This window comes from Dromiciops gliroides, chromosome 5 (genome assembly GCF_019393635.1).
Source record: "Dromiciops gliroides isolate mDroGli1 chromosome 5, mDroGli1.pri, whole genome shotgun sequence".
Lineage (NCBI taxonomy): Eukaryota > Metazoa > Chordata > Mammalia > Microbiotheria > Microbiotheriidae > Dromiciops > Dromiciops gliroides.
Window position 1 is genome coordinate 121,743,446 of NC_057865.1, and position 16,682 is coordinate 121,760,127.

Sequence of the window (16,682 nt, forward strand, 5' to 3'; positions counted from 1 at the left end):
TGTGAATATGTATACATATATATATATATATATACATACATATATAGAGAGAGGGTAAAAGTTATATATAGAGAAAATACTATATATGTGAATATATGCAGAAAATATATATTATATAATAGATACAGAAAGTACTAAATATATATGTGAGAAAGTTTTATATAGAGAGAAATATATAGAATATATAGAAAGTAATATATATATATATAGAGAAAAGTAATATATGTATACAGATAGAATACTAAAGATAGCATTTTATATCTATATACATATATACATATGTAGAAAGTAACATGTGCATACATTTGTGTATACATATATGTATATGTATATATAGATATTTAGTAGCTCAAAAGAAATATGAGGTGCAAATTTAGAAACATATTCATTCAAATGTTCATATGCACTATTTGTGCCTGACCTATACAGAGCCTTCTAAACTCATTTTGATCTGATCAGCCAGAGACAGATACATTGTACATGGACCCTGACATCATGATGTCATTTTGGTCTCTTTGAGCATGAAGGAAAACAACCACTCATACTATTAAGTCATGGTTTACAAAATACTTTCTTCACATCTTCACAACAACCTTCTGAGTTAAGCATTATGATTTCCATTTTGGAGATGAAGAAATTGAGAATCCAGGGAGTTAAGTGACTTGCCATGGTAGCAGGTTTTGTTTTTCAGGGCAATGAGGGTTAAGTGACTTGCCCAGGGTCACACAACTAGTAAGTGTCAAGTGTCTGAGGCCAGATTTGAACTAAAGTCCTCCTGAATCCAGCACTGGTGCCTTATTCTATGCACCACCTAGCTGTCCCATGTGGTAGCAGTTTTTGAGTGTCAAGTCATCTGACTTCAGGCTCAGAGCTCTTTCCATTATTCTGTCTTGCTGCTTAGATTCCAACCCTGAATTTATAGTGAGGAGACCATGGCTGAATCTCACCCTGCTACTTAGCACCTTGAGGACCTTGGACAAATAATCTTAATTCTTTGGGCCTTTCTTTTTTCCTCTGAAAAATAAGGGCATATTCTAGATAGTCTCTGAGTTCACTTTCAGATTCAAATCTATGGCCCCATAGTACTGTAGAAAGAGCACTAACACTGGCTTCAGAGAAACTAGTTTCAAATCTCACCTTTGTTGTTCATTACTTAATATGGTTTTGAGCAAATATAACCTCTGTTGGCTTTAACTTCTTCATCTATAAACTGAAGGGGTTAGATCATGTGGCTTCCGTTGTCCTTTCTAGTCCTGACTGTAATGATCTTCTTGACTACCTTCTACATACAGTTCTAGGCCCTTGGGGGGAAAGTGGTAGGTGAGGCAGGTTAAATACTTCTGCCTTTAAGTAACATAAGTCTTACAGAAGTGATAAGGCATGCAATTAAGAAAATAAATTTATGGAGAACTGATAATCGTAATTATTGTTGAACTTTCATATATTTGAAAACTCTCATTAACCTCTTGCTGGATCTTTTCCTTCTATGATTTTAACAACCCTCAATTCTTTTGACATTTTCGCATGAGACCTTGGTGGATGAAACACTTAATTTGGAGTGGAAAACATGAGTTCAAATCTGACCTCAGACACTAGCTGTATGATCCTAGATGGGTCATATAATGTGCTTGCCTCAGTGTCCCCATCTATAAAATGAGAATAATAATAGGACTTTTCCTAGGGTTGTTTTGAGAATAAAATGAGATTAAATGTGTAGAGTCTTAGCAAAACTTAGGCAATATATAAATAAAAATTATCATTATAATCCTTATCATTTCTTGTAAAACATGCAGTGATTGCCACCATTCACCACTGCCATTAACAAAAACAAAAAAGGTTTCTTTTCACTTTTAATGATAGATATGTATAGTGTGAGTGTGTGTGTGTGTGTGTGTGTGTGTGTGAGTGTGTAGTGGGTATTGAGACATCTGATTATGCATAGCAGGAAAGTCCACATACTCTGTTGTGAGCACCAAAATGTGAAGCTTGCTTTTGCTTCTTGATTGGTGGTGTTAATGGAAAGTTTTACTTTGGCAAGTCTTTATCTTCTCCAGGCACCTATTAGAAAATTTAGCTTTCTTGGAGATTTCTCTCAGACACATTTCCTGGAGAGAAGGAGAAAAAAATAAGTTGAAATTTTCTCAACAATGAAAATTGGTAAGGGGCCTACTTCAGATGATATTCTTGGTGCCAAGGAACTTTAAAAGGGACTGAAACCCTGTGATCCATGGCATTGAAAATGGCATAAAAACAGAATAAAAAATATCAGAGGCATTTTCACTGCTAAACATCCTTCTGAGAATGATAAAGTGAATGATATATGTTGAGATTTTGTTGGATACATGATATCCATGATAGGGTGAGACTTTTTGATCCCTTCTCAGAATAATGCTTTTCAATACCTAAAACACATAGAAATTGCAAAGGGATTCAATTATATTTATATATGGTATATACCAAATATAATACCATATATTTATATATGGTATTTATATATGTATATATATATATGTGTGTGTGTATACACACACACACACACACACACACACACACTTTAATTCAGAACCCCAGGTTATGAACCCTTCTCTAAGGATAGCATTGTAACACTTTAAATAGCATTTTTGTGATCTCTCACTTTTCCAGTGCACAACCAATTTTTCTGTTTGCACATAGTCTTGATATGTGATAAAGCTGAAGCTTGTCTGTCTAACCCTGTCACTCTCCTATTTCATAAATTACAATGGTTTCTAGGGTGAAGTAAAAACTCCTCTGTCATTTAAAACACTTCACAGTCTACATCCAACCTACACAAACTTATCATAAATATAAATCTCATATATGTATGTATGTGTGTGTGTATATATGTATATGTTTCCTTTATGCCAAACTATTTTTCTTACTATTCATCATAAGTGATGTTTCATCTCTCATTCCCATGCCTTTGCATAGGGAGAGGGTCCCCCATAGCCAAAATACATGAACTTCTTAGAGTCCCTAAGTTCCTTCAAGAGTCAGATTAGACTCCATCTCCTATTTGGGGTCTTTTCTCGTCTACCAAGTTGCTTCTAGTACCTACCAAATTATTTTAGATTTATTTCATTTACATACACACATGTACACACACAAACACATGTTGTTTCCCCCTAAAGAATCTAAAATTTTAATTGTCTCCTCTGTGTATCCATATAACACCTAAAACAGGGCCTGAGACATCATAGACTTTAATAAATGATTGTTGATTATTTGATTGTATTAGTTACTGAGTAATATACTATCAGCTACATGTACCTAATATGTTCCTTTTGATTTTCCATGGGGTCATCTGCTTTTATGATTCTTCTGAGACTGTGATATTCCATGATTTGCAGCCCTTTAGCTTCAACTGAGAATATCACAGCTATAAAAATTGGAATTTTGCAGCAGAAAGCATAATTTGATTGGTGTGAAGGCTATATGTTTTCTCAAATCCAGTCGACTCCATGCTCCTTCAAACCTTCATGGTCCCAGCTCACTGTCCAACTGTAGTGTCTGATAAATATACCCATACAGATGGACATCTCAATGAGCTACTCAGCCAGCAGCAAATTGTAATCTTATCAGCATATGTTCTTTACCTACATGATTTTTCTATGTGGACTGTGTATCATACTTTAAATTTATATAATGCTTTAAAAATTTCTAAGCACTTTCACATGTATATCATGTGTTCTATATCCTCACAACACTTTTCACATGCAAAGATGGAAATAGTAGATGGAGTTTATTGATATATAGATGTAGATATAGATACAGATGTTGATGTAGATATAGATGGAGGTGGAGGTGGAGATAGGGTTGGAGACAGAGAAAGAGAGAGAGAGAGACAGAGAGAGAGACAGAGACAGAGACAGAGACAGAGATAGGGAGAGAGAGAGAGAGAGAGAGAGAGAGAGAGAGAGAGAGAGAGAGAGAGAGAGCTAGCTCTTGTTGGTAGCTGAACAGAATCTGAAAACCAGCTATCATGACTGCCAGATCTGAATTCTCCATTATACCAAACCTCTGAAACAAGAACAGGTATTAATCTGTTAGGTAGACCTGACACCTGATTAGAAATAAAGACTCAAAATTTAGCTTAAACTGTGTTATGATAATTTTTCACTGTTATTATTTCACAAGGTTACTTTCAAATCATTCACTTCAGAGTGACAAATCAAATCATCCAACATTTCCCAAAGATATCAAGCAATACCATAAGAAATTGTTAAGAAGCTGTCAGAAATCCTGAGTTATTATTCTTGGTTGGAATGTTGTAATAATAAGGAGAAGAAAGTATAATACAGAGAGTTAGTTTAATCACTCTTAAATTACTAATAACCAGAAAGGAGTAGAAACTGTTTTGTTTGTTTGTTTATTTCATTGGTTGGTTGTTTGGTTGTTTGGCAGGGCAATGAGAGTTAAGTGACTTGTCCAGGATCACACAGCTAGTAAGTGCCAAGTGTTTGGGGCTAGATTTGAATTCAGGTTCTCCTGAATCCAGGGCCTCTGCTTTATCCACTGCACCACCTAGCTGCCCTCAAAACTCTTAAGTAAACAGATAAATAGTAGTCAATTTATAGAGACAAATGAACCTCAAAAATATTAATCTTCTCTTGAACAAATGTGGTTACCTAAGATATAAAAGTCAGAGCTAGAGTTTTCAAGTCATGATTTTATTTTAGAACCTCAAGCATATAAGAGGAAATCTGTTAGCCTTGCAATCTTCCAAAATTTTAACTTGCCAACATGATACTCCTTCAAGCATCTCATAAATTCATAGGGGTCCTAAAAAGACAAAGATTCTTAAAAAGGATAATAAAATAGAGCACATAAACTCAGGCTATGTGACGGATCTGTTTACATCACAGCTTTAATGATTTCATTCTTGTTAAAAAATAAAATAAAGTGGATTTGAAAACTATGCTGGTTTTTCATCAATTATATGTCACTTCATTGGTACAGACCCATAAAAAATCTCCCTTTTCTCTGTCCAGTTCATAGTGTCTGAAAGCAATATTGATAAACATCTGTCTCTTTCTACCTCTACAAATCTGGTTGTGTATTTCAAAGAACACAGTGAGGGCCATGCACAATTGAGCTATCTATGAGATCTACTGATAGTATGCAAATTCTCTATGAAAAGGGCAGAAAAAACATAAGGATATGTGTTTTTTCTGTCCAACTCACAAACAAATAGATCTCAAGTTTCATGATTCCAAGAGATTGAGCAATATGCATGACAGTCCAAGGAAAGCAGACCAGTCTAGAATTATAAACTGATTCTGAGCTGTTCAAGATGATCAGGGGGAAAATTGTATTACATTCAGGTAGAAGATGAGTTAGAGACTTTTATGAGTTGTACAAAAGCAAGCTCCAGCTATCTTTAACTACACCAATCATGAATAAGAAGATAAGGGTGAAGAAAGGGGTTAGTAGAATTTCTTTGATGTCAGGGATGGCATTTATAGATTCAGTAATTTTAGCTTTTTCTGTCTATAGGTTTCCTCATCTTTCCCCTGAAGGAGAGAATCCCTCATAACCAGTCTACATTACTAATGTTTTGGCAATTCTTGTCCAATTAAACACAGGAAATTAAAGTTGTTATAATTACTTTTAAGGAGAGTTTTATAAATGGTGTATTTCTGGAATAAACTTTCCTAAAAAAGCATCTAATCAAGTTTCACAAATAATTTTTAAAGGCAGTTGGCCCACTGGTGCTATATTTTGCTCACAAAATTTGCTCACACATTGCTACTGTTCACATTTGCTCACCAGCTTTTTCCATAACACCAGAAATCATTAAACTATGAAAACATAAATTGTTCTAATGGTCATACTTTTTTTTCACTGACAAGATTTTCATGAAAAATATGCAGAAAAGGGAGTCCCTATTTAAATATATTTTCAGCCTACTTACCAGTTTCCGTTAGTTTTGTGCTAATTTCAATTAATCATATATTAGAGCTTAAAGAGATATAACAAAGCAGTTAATCCAAATGCTTCATTTTTTAGGTACAACCAGTGTCAGAGACACCCTAATATGAAGGGCCTCAGGTATACTTTAGTCACCACTTAGTTTTCTGACTCATTCATTGACTGGACCCAGATGACCTGAAAACTTCAATACATGGCACTAACAAGGGTAAATTGCTAGTTTTCTCAACAAGCACACAGAGTCATGACTCAAAATATGAACAGTTTTGCTGTGAGTCCAGTGAGAGCAAGGATTCTTTTTGTCTTTCTATATATCCCCAGAGCGTATTACAGAGCCTGGAACAAAGTAAGTGTTTAATAAATGTTTATTCTCATGATGAAAATTTAATAGAAAAAGATATTGAGGTGGTATGATACAGGGGAGAAATTGCTACATTTGGACTCAGATGACTTGTGGCTGATTCCTAATTTTGCTTATTACTAGTGTGATCTTCGGCAAGTCACAACCTATTAAGATGTTATTTTCTTCATCTGTTTAAAATGGGAGTTGGACTACATAACTTCTAACATATACATACAGATCTAAATAATTGAACCTATGATTATACTTCTCTAATGCACTTTTCCTATCAGATAACTTAGGATCTTCAGTGCCTGGCATTTCCAAAGATAATCACCAGCTCCCCTTGCAATTATAGGGGCTCATAAAACTCTAGTTGCAGAAGTTTAGTTTATAAATTCACGTAAACACATGGGATTCAAATTTGCACCCATAGATAGCAATTATAGTCCCCTATTTAGCGATCCTCCCTATAGACTTTTGCCCAGTTCTTATCATTCTCATTTCTGTCTTGAGATGGGGCCCCTTGCTTCTCTGCCAGTGTCTGAAGAGTGTATCTCCTGTTTATCCTAGCACTTCCTTCTGGAGTTCAAGAAAGAGGAGACCATCTTTATTCTTCTCTTAATTTTCCTTCTGTCCCTTTTCTTCCCCCAGATCAACTGGGAGGAATTATATTAACCAAAGAAAAAGAAGGAAGGGGGAAGGATCTAACTCTTCCTGGTGGTTATATGAGGACACAGAGAAAAGGGAGTGATTTGCTGTCAAAGAAGAGAAATCTGTGGGTCAGAAAACTGAGGTAATTTGCCCAAGATCAGTAACAAATTAGAGACAGAGGTAGCACTATAAACAAGGCCTCTTGGTTTCAAGTCCATTGTTCTTTCACTGAACTAATATATCTTTTGTATATGGGCTAAAATATCTTTTTCCTGGTAATATAGCAATTGAAGACTTTTAAAACTTATAGTTCTTATAAAGGCAAATTTAGTATCCTATGAGTAAAATGAAAATGCTTTTTGACTTTCATATTTGGAAGTGCAATACAAGGATTATGTAAGGAAAAAAATATTAATAATGACAATAGAATTCTTTGAAGGTTCTAATTTAATATTTTCCTGAAGCTTTATAACTAATTTCCTTTCACTCTGCTTCCCATCACATTTTCTGTTGATAAGAATTATAATACTAAAATATGGTCTTAAAATCTATTAGGAGATTTCTGGAAAGATAAGACCATTTCATATGAACATAAAAATGAATTCAAATAGAATCAGAGTATTCCGATTACAGTGCAATTTGCAGGAAATTAAATCCCTTGGGATTTTATTTTCAACTAAAATAAATGCCAATAAAATGATCATAGACAAAAAGGGGTCTGCAAAATTTAACATTTAAAAATCATAATTTTCAAGCTAAAAACCATTTCTATCCAATTAGTGGAGAGTCTCATATTAGGAAGGAGTATTGCTTATAATTTGCTAACAAACATCACCAGTGGGAATATAGACTGGCAGCAAAGCTCTTGGTTCATCAACCCTGTACTGGAATTTCCAAATGATTAAGATTTGATGGGGAGGCAGGGAGTACCAAGAAGGGATGGGAGGGGGAAAAGTCAAAACATCTACATGTGATGAAATAATACTTTTCTTGTTAGAACCATTGACTAATTTTCTCGCTGTCTTGAGCATAATTGGCACACCGGCTGCAACATGAAAATGCTGGAAATGTGATAGGGAAAAACTTTCTCTCTCTCCCCCTTCCACCCCCCTCCCCGAATTACCAAATTGTCTGTCTTTGTCTCTCTGTGACTCTGTCCCTCCCCTTCCCCTAGAACCAACTATTGACTGAAGAAACATGAAACATAAGCTGAGACCTCTCTACTTGAAATCAGGAGATCAATAACAGTTTTCTGTGATAAAAAGTTAATTTATTAGCCTCTTGCTAACTTGTGATAAAGCTACTGCCTGACCAAGGAAGATATAGACTCATATTCATGTAAGCAGAAAATATGTAAAATGCAATCCTGATATTTTAAGAGATTAATAAGTAAACATGTACATGATAAGGATCCTTACTCGGCTTTGACTCATTTCCACTGAGTCACTGGAAGCTGCTAACACTTAATTTATTTTAATATGTACACACATATGAGACATGAATTTAAAAAAAATGTTCCATAGAAAATGAATATCTGCATGCATGTGCTTTTGAAGAAAGGAAAACTGGTATATCTGAAGAACCTTCATGACACCAAATGAATGATATATCCTTAGATCTATACAGCTGAAAAGATTGCTGTATAGATTGATTCCTCAACTCTGTCTTCTGCCTGGATGATGCTTCTTTCTCTGGGTTCTTATTGATTTTCCACTTAGGTCCAATAGCCTTTTTAACTGCTGAAACAAACACCAAAAATTGCCCCCAAAAGGATACATACAGTGTTGATGCAGTAGGCTTATTTATATTCGTAAAACCCAAAGCAAATCAATTTTGGATTTTCCACTTTATTATCACAAATGCTGTTGGATTAATCACATGGGTTGTCTTCACAGCCAAATAACCTCTAAATCAAGAGGAAGTGAAAAGGACTGTTAAGGATAGAAAATTTTAAATAACTTAGGAGGCTACAAGCTGAACATTAAAATCAATCTATAGAACCTACAAAAACAATAGACTGTAACACCTTAAGGCTTACAAACTAAAAGGGCTATATAAATTAGATGTTATTAGTATCACCTGAATAATCTTTTAAATCTGATCATTCTGCAGATATTGTATATTATTATATTGTTTGTTTCTTATTATAGTTCCATTGGATTCTATTTTTTTAAAGGAAGTATAAGAAATGTAGAGACTTTTTTTCTTGAAAAGGAACACCTCTATTCCCTATTTCAGTTTAATTCTTTAGGTATTTATCAAACTGCTACTATGTAGACAATCCTATGGAAGACAGCAAAGTTATCAACAACACAGGAAAAGAAGGTCTTAGAGATTATATAATTTGAAATACTCATTTTACATTTTTGGAAGTTGAGGCCCAGAAAGGTTAACCAACATGCCCAGGATCACATAGGTAATAAAAAGCTTCCTCGCTGCCTTCATGGCCCTTATAGTACAGAAGGGAATACAACAAATAGAAAAATTTGATCACATGAAGAAGCCACAAGATTTGTTTTTTTTCTATAAAGCCAGAAGAACCAAATGTGGGTGACATAACAACTACCTACCTAGAGATTGAGGTTCTGTTGAACAGTAGAAAAATCAGTAGTTTTTATATTAGAGGAACTGAGTTCAAATTCTTATTCTCTCTCTTAATACCTACATGACAGGGGCAGCTAGGTGGCACAGTGGATAAAGCACCGGCCCTGGAGTCAGGAGGACCTGAGTTCAAATCCGGCCTCAGACACTTAACACTTACTGGCTATGTGACCCTGGGCAAGTCACTTAACTCCAATTGCTTCACTAAAACAAACAAACAAAAATACCTACATGATAGACAGATCTCAGGGAGGCTGTGAAGTTGGATTGGGAAAAATAGTTACATCCTCAGCAATGTATCATTTCTTTCCATTGTGGATTCAAAAATATTCTGAGGAGTCTAGAAACTTCACCAGACTTCCAAAGGAGTCCATGACACACAATAAAGTTAATAACCTCCAAGATAGGTAATCTTTCTTTCTTTTTCAACTGTATAGAAAATATTTATTTTATTTTTTTCCAGTTACATGTAAGGGTAGTTTTCAACATTCATTTTCATAAGATTTAGAGTTTCAAATTTTTCTCTCTCCCTCCCTTTCCTTCCCCCTTCAAAAGATAGCAACCAAGTTATATATGTATAATCCACAAGTGCTCTTTTTATCAGTTCTTTCTATGGGGGTGGATAGTATGCTTCCTAATTAGTCCCTTGGGATTGTCTTGGATCATTGTATTGCTGAGAGTAGTTAAGTCATTAAGTCATTTACAATTGCTCATAGAAAAATACTGCTGTCACTATGTACAATGTCCTCCCATTTCTGCTCACTTCACTATATATCAGTTCATATGAGTCTTTCCAGGTTTTTCTGGGATCATCCTTTTTTGTCATTTCATATAGCATAACACTATTCCACTACAATCACATACCACACCTTCTTTAGTCATTCCTCAATTGATGGACATTCACTTGATTCCCAATTCTTAGCCACCATAAAGAGTTGCTATAAATAATTTTTTGTTCAATTTTCCCCCCTTTTCTCTTTTTCATGATTACTATTGTTAACTGTTTCCCTTCCATCCTATTCCCTTCCCCATGATATTTAGTTTACTATCTATCTTCTTTAATCCTATCCCTCTTCAAAAGGGATTTGCTTCTATCTGTGCCCTCCCGCATTCTGCCCTCCCTTCTTTTGCCCCTCTCTCTTTATCCCCTTACCCTCCTATTTTCCTGCAGGGTTAGATAGATTACTCCACCCAATTGAGTATATATGTTATTCCCTCCTTGAGCCAATTCTCATGAGTGTTAGGTTCATTTACTGCCCAGATTAAATAGATTACATCACCCAATTGGGGGAGGGGGGTGTTAATCCCTCCTTGAGGCAACTCTAATGAGTTTAAGGTCTTTGAGCCTATTCAGAAGAGTGCAAAATTCATTTTTTGCCATTCTCCACCCCCATCTCTTCCCCTACTCCATAAGCCCTTTCCTGCTTCTTTCATGTGGGATTTCACCCCATATACTCTCTGCCCTTCCCCCTCCCCCAGTGCATTCCCCTTACAGCTCAATTTAACCCTACAGATGTCATCATGAGGCAGCTAGGTGACACAGTGTACAAAGCATCCACCCTGGACCCAGGGGGATTCCAGCCAAAACCTGGCCTCAGACACAAGACAGTCACCCACTGCATGACCCCACATATGCCCCCCCAACTCCAATTTTTTATGGTTCTCTAGGGTTTTGAACTTGAAAGTCAAATTTGCCATTTAGTTCAGGTCTTTTCATCACAAATACCTGAAACTCCTCTTTTTCATCGAAGTCCCATTTTTTCCTCTGAAAGATTATACAGAGTTTTGCTGGATATGTGATTCTTAGTTGTAATCCCAATTCCTTTGCCTGCTGGAATATCATATTCTATGCCCTCCAGTCCTTTAATGTAGAAGCTCCTAGATCGTGTGCTATCCTGACTGGGTATCCACAGTACTTGAATTATTTCTTTTTGGCAGCTTACATTATTTTCTCCTTGACCTGACAGCTCTGCAATTTGGCTATAATATTTCTAGGGGTTTTCCTTTTGGGATCTCCTTCAGGAGGTGATCGGTAGATTCTTCTTTAAATTTCTATTTTACCTTCTGCTTCTAGAATATCAGGGAAGTTTTCCCTTAAAATTTCTTGGAAGATGATGTCTAAGCTCTTTCCTTATTCATGGTTTTCAGGTAGAGCAATAGTTTTCAAATTGTCTCTCCTGGACCTATTTTCCAGGTCAGCAGTTTTTCCAAGAAGATACTTCACATTGCCCTCTATTTTTTCATTCATTTGGATTTGCTTTATTGTGTCTTGTTTTCTCATAAAGTCACTAGCTTCCATTTGTTCGATCCTAATTCTTAGGCAATTATTTTCATCAGAGAGCTTTTGTACCTCCTTTTCCGTTTGGTCAATTTGGCTTTTCAAGCTGTTGACTTTTTTTCTCATGTCTTTCCCGTATCACCCTCATTTCTCTTTCTGTTTTTTCCTCTACTTCTCTAACTTTAATTTCAAAGTCCTTTTTGAGTACTTATATGGCCTAAGACCAATTAATATTTTTCTTGGAAGCTTTAGATGTAGGGGCCCTGATGTTTTCATCTTCTTGTGAGGGGGCACCTTGATCTTCCTTGTCACCGAAGAAACTCTATGGTCCTCACCTTTCTCTGTCTGCCACCTCACCTTTCTTTTACTTGACTTTTAGCTTCTTAAAGTGAGGCACTGTTTCCAGGCTGCACTATTCCAAGCTTCAGAAGGTCCTAGGTGGTATGATTTAAGGAGAAACAGGTTGTTCACTTGCCTGGCCTGTTCCCTGGTCTGTTGATGACCCCAGACCAACTTGCTAATCAACAAGCTTTGTGTGTTGTGATTGTCAGTTCTGATGAGCCGTGCCCCTCCCCCACTTGGGCCACTGCTACTCAAGCCTACCTCCTGTTTCCTAACAGGGGTGAAAAACCCATGTTCTGCCTCACCACCAGCATAGACTCCTGTAGTCTCCCCCCTGCCAAGGGCTCAGTCCTCTCACTGGACTGTGAGCTTAGTTCCAGATGACATTGGCACTGCAGCTGATTCAGAGGCTCGGGGGGGGGGGGGGTCTCTTTCTCTGGTGAGGCCTTCCTAGGACTGGATCTGTGTCAGGGTGACTGTGGGGTTGGGCTCTACTCCTATCTCAGTACAGCAGCTCCCTCCTTCCAACCTTCCAAGCTGTCCTTGGTTAGAAGATGATTTCAGTACATTCTTCTGTGGGTTTTGCTGCTCCAAGCATTGTCCTATGGCATTATTTTGATGTTTTTTCGAGCAATCATGTCATGAGTCACTGCCTTTCCTCCACTCTCTTGATAGGTCATCTTTCAACAAGGAACAGATCCCAGAAGGAATAGATATAGTTTCAGTTATGGTAAATGGTTTGTACTTCATGATTTATGCCTTGGACCAATTTCTAGGCACTGCCATGCTGTATACTTCTACATTGGGAACTCCCTGAGGAAATCTGCAATGCATGTAAGCAGAAGCAGCCCCCAAACCCCATGAGGGCAAGTTGGGGGGGTTGCTGCCAGCAGTAGCTTCTGGGACTTGTTCCTGTACTAACCAAGGGTCTACCAATGCCTCTAAAAGTATATTCATTTTTTCTTCTCCTCAATTCTTGAGTATATATTGATTGACGTATGAGGGTTTTAGAGAAAAATAAAAGAATTTTTTACAAAGAAAGGAAGTTATCGATATATGGAAAAATATAGTTCACTATTAAGGAATGAGCCTTATTTTTCTTTGTGTGGGGTGCATATTCTATAGATATATGGATTCTTCATCTCTGCCTGTATGTTTGTGTGTCAGAAACCAATGTGATGTCCTTTTCACAAAAGGCAGAGTTTATCCTGGTTGTTGATTTGAGTATTGGTTCATTTTTTTCCCCTAGGGTTTCTTTTTTAGTGTTGATTTTAAAAGCTAATTAATATTTACACTCCCAACTAATTGAATTTGGTTGCTGTTGTCTATATGCTAATTTGTTTATAGTGACTGGCCATCTGTTGTGATATAGGAGTTTCCATCTGTGTTTAATAATTTCTCCAAGAAAGGAACTTCTTTCAGTATATATTTTTCATTCACTTTAGCTCATCAAGAAGGAAGGACCCAACTGAAGGACAGTGGCATAATTTCAATTTCCAACCAATATTTGCATGCATAACCACTCAAATCAGAAGGGGAAAAATTGCTACAGGGAATTGAATCTCCATGTAATTTCTTCAAATATTCTAAAGTTGTAAATGCTTACTTCATGCTGAACAATTTACAGTAAAGATTGTGAGCTCCTGTTGAGCTCAGCATGCTTTCATGTTATTTATAAATGTTTTTAAGATTAAACTTTTAAAGAAAGAATCATTTTTCATGTTTTATCCATATAAAGATATACTCATATTTTCTTAATCTTTCCAGATATTTCTCATCATTACCTTATCTCTCACATATCATGGTGGAGGGAGATGGAGATTTTCTGTTTCAATGCTAGAAATAAAAAAAAAAAAGACTGGAAATTGGGGGATTAGGAAGCTAAATTATTTCTTTGTTTTCTTTTATGTGTTAGTGTATCCAGCGGGAAGAAAAGGTGAACCAAAGCTATGTTTTGTTTTTGCTTTTTTATTCTGATCTATCATCAGGTCAGTGGCCTCCTTAGTTCAGAGGTTCCTAAGGAGTCACCAAATGAGAAGATGGGTTATATTCTGAATTTTTTCATGTCTTCGATTCTTGAATACAGATAGTGATGGCCTCCAGTTGTTCCTGTTTATGAATTTACTTGTGTTAATTGAAGCAAGTCCCCAAACATTAAAACTTCTCAATGTCGGGGGCAGCTAGGTGGCGCAGTGGATAAAGCACGGGCCCTGGATTCAGGAGTTCCTGAGTTCAAATCTGGCCTCAGACACTTGACACTTACTGGCTGTGTGACCCTGGGCAAGTCACTTAACCCCCATTGCCCCGCAAAAACAAAACAAAAAAACAATAAACTTGCTTTCTTTGATAAAAAAGAAAAAAAAAAAAACTTCTCAATGTCATCCATGATTCTTGAATGAGATTAACCCAAAAGTTGTTACAGGAAAAACTAAATAGATGAAAAGTACCTAATATTTAGAATATGACACAAGCACAGCTGTAAAGCCAGTCCTTTAGCTAATTTATTTATGAAAATATCCAGGATAGTCAATGAAGATAAACAAGAAATTGGGTCTATGGTATTATAGGAAGAAGAGAATAGGATCAACTGTACTTAGGAAGCTGTGTGGTATTTTTGTTGAGTCCAAACTTCAACTCAGTACAGAAACCTGTCTTTAAAAAAACACACACGTATTCCTGGTAATGCTATATGCCTGCAAATCTTGGAAATACACAATCTCTGAAGATGACCCAAAAGTTAGAATAAAGATTATAGTGAGAAAAAGTAGGCTATTTCATCCTTCCAGTGATGACCTAAGCTCAAGAAATGGCATGAGGGAAATAATTCAGGAAATGTATAATTAAAAAACGAGGTGAACTGATAATGTATTAAAAGCTAAAGAGGGGCAGCTAGGTGGCGCAATGGAGAGTGTACCAGCCCTGGAGTCAGAAGGACCTGAGTTCAAATCCGGCCTCAGACACTTAAACACTTACTAGCTGTGTGACCCTGGGCAAGTCACTTAACCCCAATTGCCTCACTAAAAATAATTTTTAAAATAAATAAATAAGTAAAAAGCTAAAGAGAAGAGATAGCCCAATTTATACATAGGTCTTCAAAAAATGTAAGAAGACTTAGCATAAGGCCTCAAGGATGTTGGATAGATTCTCTATAGAGGATCTTTGTGAGAACATGAACAAACAAATGTATAAAAAAGAAGGAATGGGTGAGTTGTGATTTGCAACAATTGAGGAATATACAAGTTAATGAGATTACAGAACTATAAAGGGATATGATTTTTTCACTAGAACAATCCCCATGAAAATCTCAGACTTTGGCCTGACAATTTATATTATGGTGAATTTACCATAGTCTGACTTATTTTTTCCATTTTATTTATATTTTAAAATAATAAGCCTTTATATCCTCTATCCCTCCACCCCCCCACACTTAATTTAAAAGGGGGGGGGGAAGGAAAAGAATACCCAAGTAACAAATATACATAGTCAAGCAAAACAAAAATTCCATACTATCTCTCTCCAGAAAGGCATGTCTCATTCTGCATCCTGAATTCATCAATAAGGAAGTCCTTCTTGGTTTTTCATGATTTAATTCATATGTTTTACTTTCACTAAAACACAGTAAATAACATAATTTATTCTATAAAGCTTCAATTTTCCAACTCACTTCCATAGCAATCCCTAACAACTTAAAAATTAAGATATTCTGTTTATTCATTCAATAATTTTTTGATTACCTGCTATATATGAAGCAGTGAGCCATGTACTAAGGAGGGGATGTAAAAATGTCTAAGACACGGTTGCCATATTACTTCCCTCTACCCATGTAATACATGTAATATATCTAAACTGGCTTTGGAATTCCCCATACATAGCATTCCACTTCTCACCAAGATGCATTGTGCTGACTAACCTTCATGCTTAGAATTCACTCTTCCTTATTTCCATCTCAAAAAATCTTACCTTTCCTTCAAAAGTCAGCTCAAATATCATATCCTTCATGAAAACTTTCGTGTTGTATCCCACTGCAAGGGTGCCATCATCATGTATGTGTACATATAGATACAATACATATACAATATGTATTGTATTTATGCACGTTTCTCCATTGGTAAAGTCTTCTGAGCTTGTACTTGTCTGATCACCCAAAATCAAACATGCTATACCTTGACCCTGACATATATTATATTTACCTATTGTCTCTCCCTCCCATGCCATGATAATAAGTTCCTTGAAGGTGGGAAATATTTACACTTATGTCTTTATATCCTCTATTCCTGGGATAGAAATTTGCTGAGTATTTACTAAGTATTTGTTGATTGATTGCCCTCTGGAAGCTTATAATATGGTATGATAAGGAAAATATATATTCGTAAATGTGGTCATAAAAAACTGCAGCCCAATAAGTACCTTGACCCCAAACTTGACTGTATTTTACCTCTTGTTTTGTATTCCCCAGTGCTTATTCCAGTGCCTGGCACAGTAACCATTTAATAAATGTTTATTATTTGTTTGATTGAT